The sequence below is a fragment of the Phyllobates terribilis genome, unplaced genomic scaffold (assembly GCF_046119375.1).
Source record: "Phyllobates terribilis strain yellow unplaced genomic scaffold, ASM4611937v1 Scaffold_7__3_contigs__length_470593459, whole genome shotgun sequence".
Lineage (NCBI taxonomy): Eukaryota > Metazoa > Chordata > Amphibia > Anura > Dendrobatidae > Phyllobates > Phyllobates terribilis.
In genome coordinates this window covers 449,714,291-449,728,797 of record NW_027362767.1, presented here as the reverse complement: position 1 = coordinate 449,728,797, position 14,507 = coordinate 449,714,291, and positions in this window count along the sequence as shown.

The following is a 14,507-nucleotide window of genomic DNA, read 5'->3' as shown; positions in this document are numbered from 1 at the left end:
TTTAACACAAATGTCCGGACCTTTGTAACACCATGCGGATACTGTGGGGGCATCAGCGGCTAGGGTGTCGAGGGAGGACCAGGGAGCGGCGCCGCGGGTCGGGATACTTCTGCTGCGAGCAGTCGCTCATGTCCCGGGTTCTCGCAGCGGAAGTATCCGCACAGGCAGCGCCGCTGACATCCATGCGCCTAGGGTGTGAAGGGAGGACCGGGGAGCGGCGCTGACATCCAATTGGTCGCGGCCGCTATTTAAATGTGCCGCACAAATCGGTGATTGGTCGCGGTCTTGGCCCGCGACCAATCACTGATCTTGCCGCAAAAGTTAAACACTACTGTGCTGACTGGTCGCGGACGCTGCCCGCGACCAATCACCGATTTGGGCGCCAAATTTAAATATCGGCCGCGACCAATCACCGATCTTGGCTCCACATTTAAACACCGCTGTGCTGATTGGTCGCGGACGCTATTTAAATGTGGCACCAAAATCGGTGATTGGTCGCGCCCGGCGTCGGCGACCAATCAGCACAGCGGTGTTTAAATGTGGAGCCAAGATCGGTGATTGGTCACGGCCGATATTTAAATGTGGCGCCCAAATCGGTGATTGGTCGCGGGCAGCGTCCGCGACCAATCAGCACAGCGCTGTTTAACTTTTGCGGTAAGATCAGTGATTGGTCGGGTCCGAAGACCGCGACCAATCATCGAATCGTCTTGGTGAGGACCGGGGAGCGGCGCTGCCTGTGCGGGTACTTCCGCTGCGAGAACCCGGGACATGAGCGGGCGCTCGCAGCAGAAGTATCTCGACCCGCAGCGCCGCTCCCCGGTCCTCCCTTCCGCATGGAGGTCAGCGACGCCGGTAGTCCTTCCGCTCCTACCGGCCGGGAGATGAGCGCCTTGCGCCGCTCATCTCCCGGCTACATCTCCGTCCCGCAGATGGGTCCGGCGGTCGAGGTCCTTCTGCTGGTACCGGCCGGGAGATGAGCGCCTCGTGCCGGTCATCTCCCGGCTGCATCACCGCTGAGCTCCGTCCCGCAGATGAGCCGCTAACGGCCGCCATCTTTTTTCAGAAATTCCGCGGCGCTGATTGGCCGCTGCCGGACCAATGAGTGACGCGGGATTTCCAGGACAGACAGAGACAGACAGACGGGATAAGACGATTATATAGATAGATGTAAACATTTGTAAAGTTTTAAAGTTGTGAAAAATAGATATGAAGGTGAGAAATGTCATTGTCTTCTCGTATCCTTTTCTTCCCCTTTGCGGGTAGGCGAGGAGAGAACAGGGAAGTGTATAAAAATCTACCGTCCACGTGACTGAGTGATAACACTTATCTCTGTGACTTCAAATTGGATATTAGAGATGGGGAAATCTTTTGAAATTCAAATTTGACATCTTTGACGAATTTAAAAAAAAATAATTAATTAATGGAAAATCAATTAGCTTTGAATCGAACATACTCTAAAGTCCCCAATTGCCTTTAAAATACATCTGTAACACTCATAGGTCTCCTGAGGCTGTGTGCCCACGTAGCGTTTTTCAAGCGTTTATGCTGCGGAATTTCCGCAGCGGAAACGCTTGTAAAATGCTAAGTAATCCGCACCCCATGGTCCCCAAGGGGATTCCGCATGTTCTATGCACATGCTGCGGATTTTTCCGCAGCGTTTATGCTGCGTACAAAAATCCGCAGCATGTCATTTAATTTTGCGGAAGCGCAGCGGAACTCCCGCCATTGACTTGCACTGAGACGCACAGAAACTGCGACTGTACATTTGTACAAGCGGCTTCTATGCGTTTCTATGTGCAGATGGTACCCTGTTCTGGAGGAGAGGAGACTCTCATCCAGACCTGGGTACCATTGTACCTGTAAAAAAAAGAATAAAATAACAAATAAAGTTTATACTCACCTGTCCGGAGGCGTCTCTCTGAATGCCAGCAGCGCTGAAGGACCTTCGGTGACGTCACAGTCATGTGATCGCAGGCCCTTCACCGCTCTGTCTCGCGAGATGCCGGCAGCCGGGAACCAGACAGGAACGAGCGCTGCAGCCACGCCGGGGCCTCGGGGGTGAGTATAGCTTTATTTGTTTAAATTTTTACGGTTCACACTATATAAATCCATGCTGGTTGCTGTTTACATGGATTTATACAGTGTGACCTAGTTGTCAAGCACTTTCCAAGTGATGCTATCGCCTGGAAAGTGCTTCAATCTGCATGCGGAAACGCATGTGAACCCGCATGTGGATCCGCATGTATTCTGCAGGAAAAACGCATGCACAATCTGCATGCGTTTTTTCCTGCCAGGTAGATGCAGAAATGCTGCAGAAATTTTCTGCTTCATTTCTGCATCGTGGGCACATAGCCTAAGGCTGTGTGCCTACGTAGCATTTTTCAAGCGTATATGCTGCGGAATTTCCGCAGCGTAAACGCTTGAAAAACGCATGTATATCCGCACCCCATGGTCCCCAATGGGATTCCGCAAGTTCTATGCACATGCTGCGGATTTTTCCGCAGCGTTTATGCCGCGTTCAAAAATCCGCAGCATGTCATTTAATTTTGCGTTTCCGCAAGCGGAATTGCCTTTGTCCAATGCATAAAAAACGCAAGGCAATTCCGCATGTGGAAAACGCGTGATAAACGCGTGAAAAATGCGCGATAAACGCGTGCGGAATTCCGCATGCGTTTTTCCGGGAGAGGACTTGCATTTATGCAGCAGAAATTTTCTGCTTCATAAATGCAACGTGGGCACATAGCCTTACACTATATCCAATCCTTTCAAGCCCTTAATGTAAAAACAGCCTTAGTAATATCAGCATGACCTCAACATATGAGGTTATGTCCTCATCTACATCCATAGACATTAATATGGAGAAAAGTATGTGCCCCCTCCCTTTCTGCTACATCGTTTATATTAACTATTGTCATGCTGGAAGACAGCAGACTACATTTACTTCTGTTACATTGCTGCTATTAACCATTGCTGTGCTGGAAGATACCAGACTGCATTTACTTATCTGTTACATAATTGCTATCGACCGTTGCTGTGCTGGAAGATACCAAACTGCATTTACTTTTCTGTTACTTCGTTGCTAATAACCATTGCTCTGCTGGAAGATACCAGACTGCATCTATTTCTCTGTTACATCATTGCTATTAATCATTGTTGTGTTGAAAGATACCAGACTGCATCTACTTCTCTGTTACAATGCTGCTATTAACCATTGACACGCTAGAAGATATAAGACTACATTTACAGTAGTTTTCGCTACTATTAAACATTGCCTGCTAGAAGATACCAGACCAGACTGCATTTACTTTTTTGCTACTCCAGTGTTTAACCAACGCCCTTTTGGAAAATACCAGACTGCTTTCTCGTGGTTAACTGGTTTCCTGATCGTGTGCACATACCCTTAAAGTGATGTCCCACGTTTCTTTTTTCAAATATGTTTATTTAGCTCCAAAAAACATTCATTGCTGTATAAAAACGCATGCAAAAAACGCATGCAAAAATGCATTAAAAACTCTGCAGCAAAGAGAATGAGAAACGTGAAGTGTCATGCACACGAGTATTTTTTGACTTTGCAGATTTAGTGCAGAAAATAGTCATCAGCATGGCAATTCTCTGTGCATTTTTGCCGCGTTTTTTGCCTGCATTTTTTCAGTGCATTCAATGGGTCAAACCTGCAGCACCAAATTTTACAGCATAGTGGATGGGATTTATAGAAATGCCATTTCCACTATGCGTTCATCTGTGCCTGCGGATCACCAGTGGACACGGACATGCGGCGCATCTTTCAAGACTGCACCAAGTCGCTTGTTTCCGCAAGAGAGATCTGATCAGTACAATGTACTGAATGCGGTGAATCCGCATGGTTCAATTAACACATGCGGAATCACCTGCATTCAATAGAATGCAGTGCTTTGATTGCAGCATAAAGTATGCTGCGTCCAAAACACTGCCTGTCTGGATCATGTGCACATACCATAACCCTTGGATTATCATTGGGTGAGTACTTTCGCTGGATCCAAAATGCTTCATTCTAATGCTACACTTGTTTTGTCAGTACAAGCGGATCCACCACATGTAAGGACATTTCAATTGGTCAAAATCTGCAGTGGAGACTTGCGTGTCCGCTACAGAAGTTGACATGCTGCGGTTGAGTTTACGCAGCGTCAAAAACAAGCACAGTGGTCATGGTATTTTCTTATAAATTAAATAAAATAAAAATATGGCGTGGGGTCCCGTGTCATTTTCATAACCAGCAGAGGGAAAGCTGACCGCTGGGTGCTGATATGAGTAGCCGGAGAGGGGGCCATTAGCCAAAAATGTTCCCTGGCTATTAATAACAGCTCACGACTGTTTGCTTAGCCTTTACAGGTTAGATTACAGAGGGACCCCAGAAAAAAATTGACACAAGGTCCCCCTATAAAATCTAACCAGCAAAGGCTAAACAGACAGCTGTGAGCTGATATTAATAGCCAGGGAAGGGGCCATGGATCCTGGCCCCCTCCGAAGTTAATAATATCAGCTCTCAGTTGCCCCAGAAATGGCACATCCATAAGATGTGCCAATTTTGGCACTTAGGCTCCGCTCTTCCCACAGCCGTGTAGCGGTGACGAGTGGAGTAATAGGGTTAGGGTTCATATCAGCCTTGTAATGGCGGCTGACATGAAGCCTATGTTAGTAATGGAGAGCATCTATAAGACGCCCCCATTACTAACCTCGTAGTAAGGTTTACAACGTTTTTTCAATAAAGACTCGGCCAGAATAAAGTCTTTTATTTAAATAACATTCCACACGTTTTTAAGAATGTATTTATTACTCGCCTAATCCCCAAATCCCTTGTCTCCTGTAAAAAAAACAAAAATAAAAAACAACCATATCTCTCACCTGTCCGCCATCATAATGTAATCCGCGTGTCCCACGGCGATCCGGGTCACTTCTACAGCAGCTACATCAATCACTGGTGTGACTGCTGTAGAAGACAGCACTGTACACTAATAGAAATGTAATCATTTCTGTCAGTGTATAATGCTGTGCTGCAGGAGTGAGGTCACTAGAGTTCAAACAGCTGAAGATCAGGTGAGAGCTCCAGGGCCTCACTTACGGCATTAGTGTTGCATAGGAAAATTCCCACACAGCATCGATGCCGTAAGTCAGGTCCCGTAGCTCTCAGCTGATCTTCAGCTGTTTGAACTCTAGAGGCCTCAGCCAGCAGCTTTTTCAGATACACTGCGGGAGCAAACTCGTTCCTGTCAGTGTATCGCCGGCTGCCTGATAGGATGGTCACATCTCTGGATGTGGCTGTGCTATCAGTGAGATCATTGTGGGACACTCGGTATATGGACTACAGCGGACAGGTGAGGATGAGTTTGATTTATTATTTTACCTTTATTGCAGGTGACCATGGCTTCGGGGATTAGATGTAAGGTGAGTATATGGTGTTTTTTATATTATTTACAGGGGACAAGAACATCGGGGTCAAGGTGTAGGTAAGTGGTAGGTGAATATGATGTGTTTATTATTTTTATTTAAATAATTATTTATTTTAACTTTTTTTTCTTACTTTCACTGCGCAAGTGCAGCTGATGAGAGTTTCTTCTCCCATCAGCGGCGGTTGCGTACTGTGACAGCAGTCGCCGGATGATGGGGCTAGTAGTCCCATCTGCCGGCGCTTGTCACCCGCGGTAAGATTTTTACTGTGGGTGACTTTCACAGCTGCGGAGATCATGCTGTCAGCATCATCCTGAAGTGCTGTGACTGGCGATAGTAATCTTACCGCCAGTCATAGCCCATGATTCCCGCACTGTCACGTAGATGACAGCGTGGGAAACCAGGGATGTTCGGGGCCATGTTCGTGTTCAGGTTCGTAATCTGGTGCCCGAACACAAACATTTTTTTGATTTTTGGGTTTATTCGCTGAACCCAAACATCAAAACATTCGTTCATCTCTATTGATGACTTTCCCCTTACCCAAAACATGTTACTTCTAAGGCTGAGAATGTATGCATGAGGGTGGGAGTGTTACAACACAGAATCTATGTCTTTCATGGTCTTTCCTTCATTACCAGCTAAAATGGTGTTGGGTATGCCCTGGTTGGTGAATGACAATCCTTCCATCAAATGGGAGAGTAGCGAGGTTAAGTCTCGGGGGAATTTTTGTTTTTTTCAATTGTTTGTCTAAATCCCTGGCATCCATGAGATTTCTTTTTCCAGATTTTATTCCAGACTTTGAGGATGTTTTTTCTGAATGTGAAGTTCCTCCCCCGCATAGGTCATATGATTGTGCTATCGAATTTATCCCAGAGTCCAAATTGCCTGAATCTCGTCTGTTTAATCCCTCCCTTCCAGTAAGAGAAGCCTTGAAAGAGTAAATTTAAAAGACTCTCTCCAATGGTCACATGAGGCCTGCCGCCTCAACAGTGGAATTTTTCTATGTTAAGAAAAAAGATGGAGGTTTGCGTCCTTGTTGGATTTTAAAGAGATTAATATGATTACTGCACATAACCCATACTCATTATCACTTATTCCTGATCTGTTTAATCAACTAGTGAGGGCCAAGTGGTTTTCTAAACTGGATCTGAGAAGGGCATCTATATATATAATCGTCTTATCCCGTCTGTCTGTCTGTCTGTCTGTCCTGGAAATCCCGCGTCACTCATTGGTCCGGCAGCGGCCAATCAGCGCCGCGGGATTTCTGAAAAAAGATGGCGGCCGTTAGCGGCTCATCTGCGGGACGGAGCTCAGCGGCGATGCAGCCGGGAGATGACCGGCGCGAGGCGCTCATCTCCCGGCCGGTACCAGCAGAAGGACCTCGACCGCCGGACCCATCTGCGGGACGGAGATGCAGCCGGGAGATGAGCGGCGCGAGACGCTCATCTCCCGGCCGGTAGCAGCGGAAGGACCCCGACCGCCGGCGCCGCTGACCTCAATGCGGGTCAGGATACTTCTGCTGCGAGCTCCCGCTCATGTCCCGGGTTCTCGCAGCGGAAGTACCCGCACAGGCAGCGGCGCTCCCCGGTCCTCACCAAGATGATTGGTCGCGGTCTTCGGACCCGACCAATCACTGATCTTACCGCAAAAGTTAAACACCGCTGTGCTGATTGGTCGCGGACGCTGCCCGCGACCAATCACCGATTTGGGCGCCACATTTAAATATCGGCCGCAACCAATCACCGATCTTGGCTCCACATTTAAACACCACTGTGCTGATTGGTCGCCGACGCCGGGCGCGACCAATTACCGATTTTGGCACCACATTTAAATTGCGTCCGCGACCAATCAGCACAGCGGTGTTTAAATGTGGAGCCAAGATCGGTGATTGGTCGCGGCCGATATTTAAATTTGGCGCAAAAATCGGTGATTGGTTGCGGGCAGCGTCCGCCACCAATCAGCACAGTAGTGTTTAACTTTTGAGGCAAGATCAGTGATTGGTCGCGGGCCAAGACCGCGACCAATCACCGATTTGTGTGGCACATTTAAATAGCGGCTGCGACCAATTGGATGTCAGCGCCGCTCCCCGGTCCTCCCTTCACACCCTAGGCGCATGGATGTCAGCGGCGCTGCCTGTGCAGATACTTCCGCTGCGAGAACCCGGGACATGAGCGGGCGCTCGCAGCAGAAGTATCCCGACCCGCAGCGCCGCTCCCCGGTCCTCCCTCGACACCCTAGCAGCTGATGTCCCCACAGTATCCGCATGGTGTTACAAAGGTCCGGACATTTGTGTTAAAAATCGCTGATTGGTCGCTGGCGCTGCCCACGACCAATCACCGATTTGGCCACCACATTTAAATATCGGCCGCGACCAATCACCGATCTTGGCGCCACATTTAAACACCGCTGTGCTGATTGGTCGCGGACGCTATTTAAATGTTGCACCAAAATCGGTGATTGGTCGCGGTCTTGGCCCGCGACCAATCACTGATCTTGCCGCAAAAGTTAAACACTACTGTGCTGATTGGTCGCGGATGCTGCCCGCGACCAATCACCGATTTGGGCGCCACATTTAAATATCGGCCGCGACCAATCACCGATCTTGGCTCCACATTTAAACACCGCTGTACTGATTGGTCGTGGACGCTATTTAAATGTGGCGCCAAAATCGGTGATTGGTCGCGGCCGATATTTAAATGTGGCGCCCAAATCGGTGATTGGTCGCGGGCAGCGCCAGCGACCAATCAGCGATTTTTAACACAAATGTCCGGACCTTTGTAACACCATGCGGATACTGTGGGGACATCAGCGGCTAGCGTGTCAAGGGAGGACTGGGGAGCGGCGCTGCAGGTCGGGATACTTCTGCTGCGAGCGCCCGCTCATGTCCCGGGTTCTCGCAGCGGAAGTATCCACACAGGCAGCGGCACTCCCCGGTCCTCACCAATATGATTCCGCTCCCTGGTCCTCACCAATACGATTCGCTGATTGGTCGCGCTCTCCGCCCGCGACCAATCAGTGATCTTGGCGCTAAAGTTAAACACCGCTCTGCTGATTGGTCGCGGCCACTGTTAAGAAACAGTTTTTCATGCATAATCACTTGTTTATAAGGCTAAATAAACCAGAGAAACCCCAAAAATATCCCTTTTAGCCTTTGTTCACACATACTGTTGTGGCTTTTGTACAATCGCCTTTTACAATTGGGAGGGCGCTGACTTATACATTTTGTAGGTCCCTCTGTCAAACATCATTTTTAGTTCGCTGTTCCCCAGCACTTTACAAGCACAGCCACTAGTAGGTATTTTGATTTTGACCTGAGAGGCCTCAGGTGGCTCTGTAACATTCGTTTTGGAGGGACAGCTGTTACTTAGACATTTGGGCAGTTACCCCATAATTTACACTCAGATAGTGGAATACATATTCAATAGCAGTTTCAATGTGCCCATTGTAGCGTTGTGCTTGACCCTCCTCCTCCTCCTCCACCGCAATGTGATACTGCAGCCCTAAATTCAAATGTTCAGAGGCCCTGCAGTAGGCAGGAAAGCTGAGTTTTGTGAGAGCCCTCGTGTGGCCCTGTAACGTACATTTTGAAGTGCCCTGCTCTAGAGATTTTGGAGGTCCCTCTTGTGTACTTTTGAGAGTGCCCTCACTTATTCATATTGTAGGGCCCTCACTATTATTTAACTCATTTAAGGGCAGAGACTACAGAGAAAAAAACCAAGAGACATGGAGTACTAGAAGGTAGCAGTGAGTGCGGTCGACGATCCTCAGCTATGGCTGAACTCTGTGAACCAGAAAAATAAAGCTGCACTAGTTAACTGGATGACGAGCTCAAATATATCACTTGTGCAAGTCAATGGACAAAGGATATATGGTGCCCCCCTCCAGGATGGGTTGGAGAAGCTCCTCCAAATGGCTTAGAGATTTTGATTGTCAATATTCCCCAGATTATATAGCAAGAGAAGACTTCTTGATACTGTACTACTTGGTCCAGTGCAGAATGTGCATCGTACTTCTGAAAATTACTTCTGGGGCTGGGGGTTGTGTCATAGGTGTAGGGAGATTACATGACAAGGGCCTCACTTGACAAACATTATCTACGATGGAGTACTGTAGTAGTTATGGCCCTCAATTCAAGTTTTCAGAGGGCCATCAGTCGGTCATCAACAGTCAGTGTAAATTTCCATTGAATATGTATTCCGTATCTCAGTCACAATGTGGCACAACCTGTCACAAGGGCCTCCAATGACTAATATTAGTTTGGTAGGACTACTGTACATTCCAGATATGTCCACTGCACAATGTGCACAGGGTTTGTGAAAATTAGCCCTATGAGCTGAGTCATGGTTGACGCTGGAAGCCACCATCCCAAGGGCCTCCAATCACAAATAGTAGTTAGGCTGGAGTAGGAATACTGTCCTGGTTTGTCCACTGCTCAATGTGCATAGGATTTGTAGAAATTAGCCCTACGGGATGTGTCAAGGTTCACTCACTATTTTGGCTGTGTCTGTGACAGCTAGCTTAGCTTGTGCCATCGACATCTGAAAATCTGTCAACAAAACCCAAAATGCCAGAAAAGCCTGTTGTTAAGGGAGGTGAACTTGGTGTTGTCAGTGGTGCGCGAGAAGGCACTCAGTCTGTGTCAGGTCAGAAGAAGCTTGATGCATCCACTATGTTCCTGGAAAAAGTTCTTGGTCAGGAACGTAAACATGTGTGGAAGTCAGAAGAATGAGAGCAGATTCTGTCTTGGATAGCTGACAGGGCCTCTATGCATTTGTCAAGCAGCAACAAATCTTCCATGACCACACAGTCTACGGTGGATACACAGAAGGCTGGCCCATCCAATCCTGAAGCTGTTTCTCCTTCCTCCCGCCATTGTCAGTCACAGGAGACATATGACCCCAAGCTTGGCCTCTCCGAGGATCTGTTTGGTACGTATCCTTTGGTTGGCTCTGGCCTATCACCGTACAGCATTGAAGAGGGACAAGAGGAGGTGGATGCTCAAGTATTTGAGGACCTACGGCCAGAAGAAAGCCACTTGGAGGAACATCATTTACTGTCTCCAGAGGTGGAGGCTGATGATGATGAGACACAGCTGCCTTCAGGTCAGCCTACAATGTCAACTGGGAAGGAGGATGAGATAGAAGACGAGGTGGTCGATGACGAGTCCACTGATCCGACCTGGACCGTTGGCACACATAGCCATGACATCAACACAGAGGAAGATGGATATGTAGCACCAACACAGGCACCAAGGGGTCGTGGTTTGCCCAGAGTGAGAACTGGGTCAACTGTTCCCAAGAGCACCCCGGCTGTGTGCCAAGTCAGAGCTAGGGGGGGGGTTCAGCTGCTGTGTGGAATTTAATTTTTTGAAAGTCCTTCAGAGAAAAACATTATTGTCTGTAGCATCTGCTGTACCAAGTTGAGTAGAGGCCAGGGCAAAGGCAACCTAAGCACCATAAGTATGAGAAACCACATGGCAGCCAAGCACCCCAGTAGGTGGGCGGAACACCAGGGTACCCAATCTGCGTCTGCGGGTTTATACAGTATAGCGCCAACCTATTCTGCAGCGCTTTACAATCCAGAGGTTCATATTCAACAGACATAAGTAACATAGCTAAAGATAATACAATAATTAAAGCAAAAATAATGACGACCCTGCTCGTAAGAGCTTACGATCTACAATGAGGTGGGGGTGACAGAAAAGGACAGGGGCTTATTTACAATGATGGTCCAGCCATCTTGAGGGGATGAGGGATAGATAAAGGCTGCATGAGCTCATCACCAGCCAGTATCTGTAGTGCTTTTGGGTTCGGTGGAGACTTATGCCATATCGCCTGGGCTATGTCCTTCAGAATCTGCTATTCAAGAAGCAGGCCCTCATACCTCCTGCCCACAAGCTGTGGTTGCTCACACACGACAAACATCAACCACATCCACTTTCTTGTCCCAGCAAAGCGTCCAATTGTCCGTGCCAGAGAGCTTGGAAAGAAAACGTAAACACCGAGCCATGCACCCACAGGCACAAATACTAAACTCACACATTGCCAAATTGCTAGCTGTGGAGATGTTGCCGTTTAGGCTTGTGGGAGCACAGTCTTTCTGTGATCTCTTGGCTGTGGCTGCCCCACGATACAGTGTTCCCAGCCGCCACTATTTTGCCCGGTGTGCCATCCCTGTGTTACACAATCACGTGTTAAACAATCTGAACCGTGCTCTCACCAACGCCGTAACCCGGATGGTCCACCTAATAACACCTGGACAAATTGTTGTGTACAGGGACGATACATTTCTGTCATGGCACACTGGGGGAACCTGGTGGAGGATGGGACAAAGGCGCAAACTGGAACATCACACATCCCACCCACGCTATAGCGGGCCCAACTTCTGTCATGGTTTCCACCTCTTCGTATTCCACTTCCTCTCATCCCTTCTCCTGCTCCTCATCCTCTGCTGAATTACCCTCCCCATCACTGCCAAGCTGGGACCTGTGCAGCAGCGCATCGGCAAAGCGGCAACATGCTCTGCTGAAGCTGATCGGTTTAGGTCAGAAAGCACACACTGCAACAGAGCTGTGGAAAGCTTTAAAACAACAGACAAATCAATGGCTCTCCCCACTGCACCTCCAACCCGGTATGGTCGTCTGCGATAATGGGCGTAACCTGGTGGCGGTTTTAAAGATCGGCAAGCTGGTACATGTGTCATGCATGGTTCACGTGCTGAACCTAGTTGTTTAGAAAATTCTGAAAACTTTCCGTGACTTGCCGTACCTACTTGAGAAGATGCGCCGTATTAGCGCCCATTTCCACCATTCCTCTACTGCTTCTGCTGCTTTTACAGCGCTGCAAAAGCGCTTGAATTTGCCAAGTCACCGACTCATTTGCGACCTGCCCACGCGGTGGAACTCCACCTATCATATCTTGGCGAGGATTAGTGAACAGCAGAGGGCAATAGCTGAATACCAGCTTCAACATGCCCGTCAGACTGAGTGTCAGCCACCACACATAACAACTGTCGAGTGGGTGTGGATCGCTGACATTTGTGAGGTTCTTGAGAACTTTGAGTACTGCACCAACCTTGTGAGCGGTGATCAGAGTATTATCAGCGTAACCATCCGGCTGCTGTGTCTTTTCAAACAATCACTGCAAAATCTCAAAGAGGAATCTTTGCGTGCCCAGCATGTTGGTATGGAGCCAGATTTCCCAATGGGTGATACTACCCAGCCCAGCCAATATTCTCAAGCAACATTGGAAGGAAGAGGAGGAGGATGAGGAGGGAGAGGACTTGTTTTACTGTGCTACCCAGGGGACTTGTAATGCTATAGAGGGGACACCCAACCCAAGCTTCATGTCTGTCCAGCCTGGATGGGCTGGAGAGGAGGAGGTGGAGGAGGAGGAGGCGAGTCAGCATGAGGAGAGGATGGGTACTGTTTCTACTGTTGGGGACACAGAACATTTGCCTTTTTGCAGCTTGGCCCACATGGCACCGTTCATGTGTAAGTGTCTGTGGCAAGACCCTCGCGTGATACATATTTTATCCAACAGTAATAATAATAATAATTTTTATTTCTATAGCGCCAACATATTCCGCAGCACTTTATAATTAATCGGAGACACGTACATACAATAAATTTAGTTTAAACAGTTACAATAGGAGTGAGGGCCCTGCTCGCTGCTTACAATCTACAAGGAAATGGGTGGACACAATAGGTGAAAAGTGCTTGTTATTTCAGGTCAGGCAATTATAATAAATAGGGATTTTCATATAAAGCTGTATGATCCGGTCATCAGCCCGTATGCTTAAGTGCAATACTCAATTACCGAGTGCAGTTATCTTGCGCATGGAGGGTGTGGAGACAGATGAACAGTAGGGTGCAGATTCAGAATAATATTTAGAAGGAGGGAACAGGGGAAGGTTAGGTTACTGAGTAGTTGAGGTGGTCGGCTTGTTTAAAGAGATGGGTTTTTAAAGCGCGCTTGAAGACGTGGGGGCTAGGCATCAGTCGGATCGTCTGGGGTAGAGCATTCCAGAGAACTGGTGCAGCACGAGAGAAGTCTTGGAGACGGAGGTGCGAGGTTCGGATTATGGGTGATGTTAGTCTTAGGTCATTTGTAGAATGGAGGGCACGTGTGGGTGAGAGCGATGAGTTTATATTGGACACTGTAGCGAATGGGTAACCAGTGTAATGACTGGCACAAGATGGAGGCATCGGTGAAGCGGCTGGACAGAAATACGACCCTGGCTGCCGCATTCAGGACGGATTGGAGAGGAGAAAGTTTGGTAAGAGGGAGACCGATCAGAAGAGAGTTGCAGTAGTCCAGACGAAAGTGAATAAGAGTGACAGTAGGAGTTTCTGCAGTTTCAAAAGTGAGAAAAGGTCGGATTCTAGAGATGTTTTTAAGGTGCAGGTGACAAGAGTGACCTATACTGGTTGGCCACCTTTCTCGAAGGACAAATTTCCTTCTCTCCTTTTGGAGTCACCAAAGAGTTTTACAACGGAATCGTTCAAGAGGGCCATTGTAGATCAGTTGCTGAAAACATCACCCTCAGACGAGAAGGGCTGGAGTATAAACATCTGAACACGTTTTGAAATTACAAAAATATTAGAAAAAAACAAAAATTGTAAATTAGTTTGTTGCGCAGTGGACTTTTTCTATAAAATTAGTTACAGAGTAGAGGTACTGGCTCTATTCAACACCAAGTGATAATGGGGAGAGACACAAACACCAGCTCCAACAGAGGTGGTGGAAAATGTGCACAAATTGTGCAATTTTCAATAGACCAGCACCACAGTAAAGGCTATCTGTGCCTGTAACAATGCCAAGGAGGAATAAGCTGCAGAACATGGTCAAGGGGTACTTGAGTGACCATACGTGTGGCATTTCTGACGCTTCAGTTCCCTTTAATTATTGGGTGTCTAAGCTGAACCCTTGGCCCGACCTCTCCTTATAGGCCTTGGAGGTGCTGGCCGGCCCGGCTGCTAGGGTGGTGTCAGAGCGTGTTTTCAGTTCCGCTGGGGCAATCATTACAGATAGGCGCACACACGCCTCTCCACGGAAAATGCAGACAGACTTACTCTGATTAAA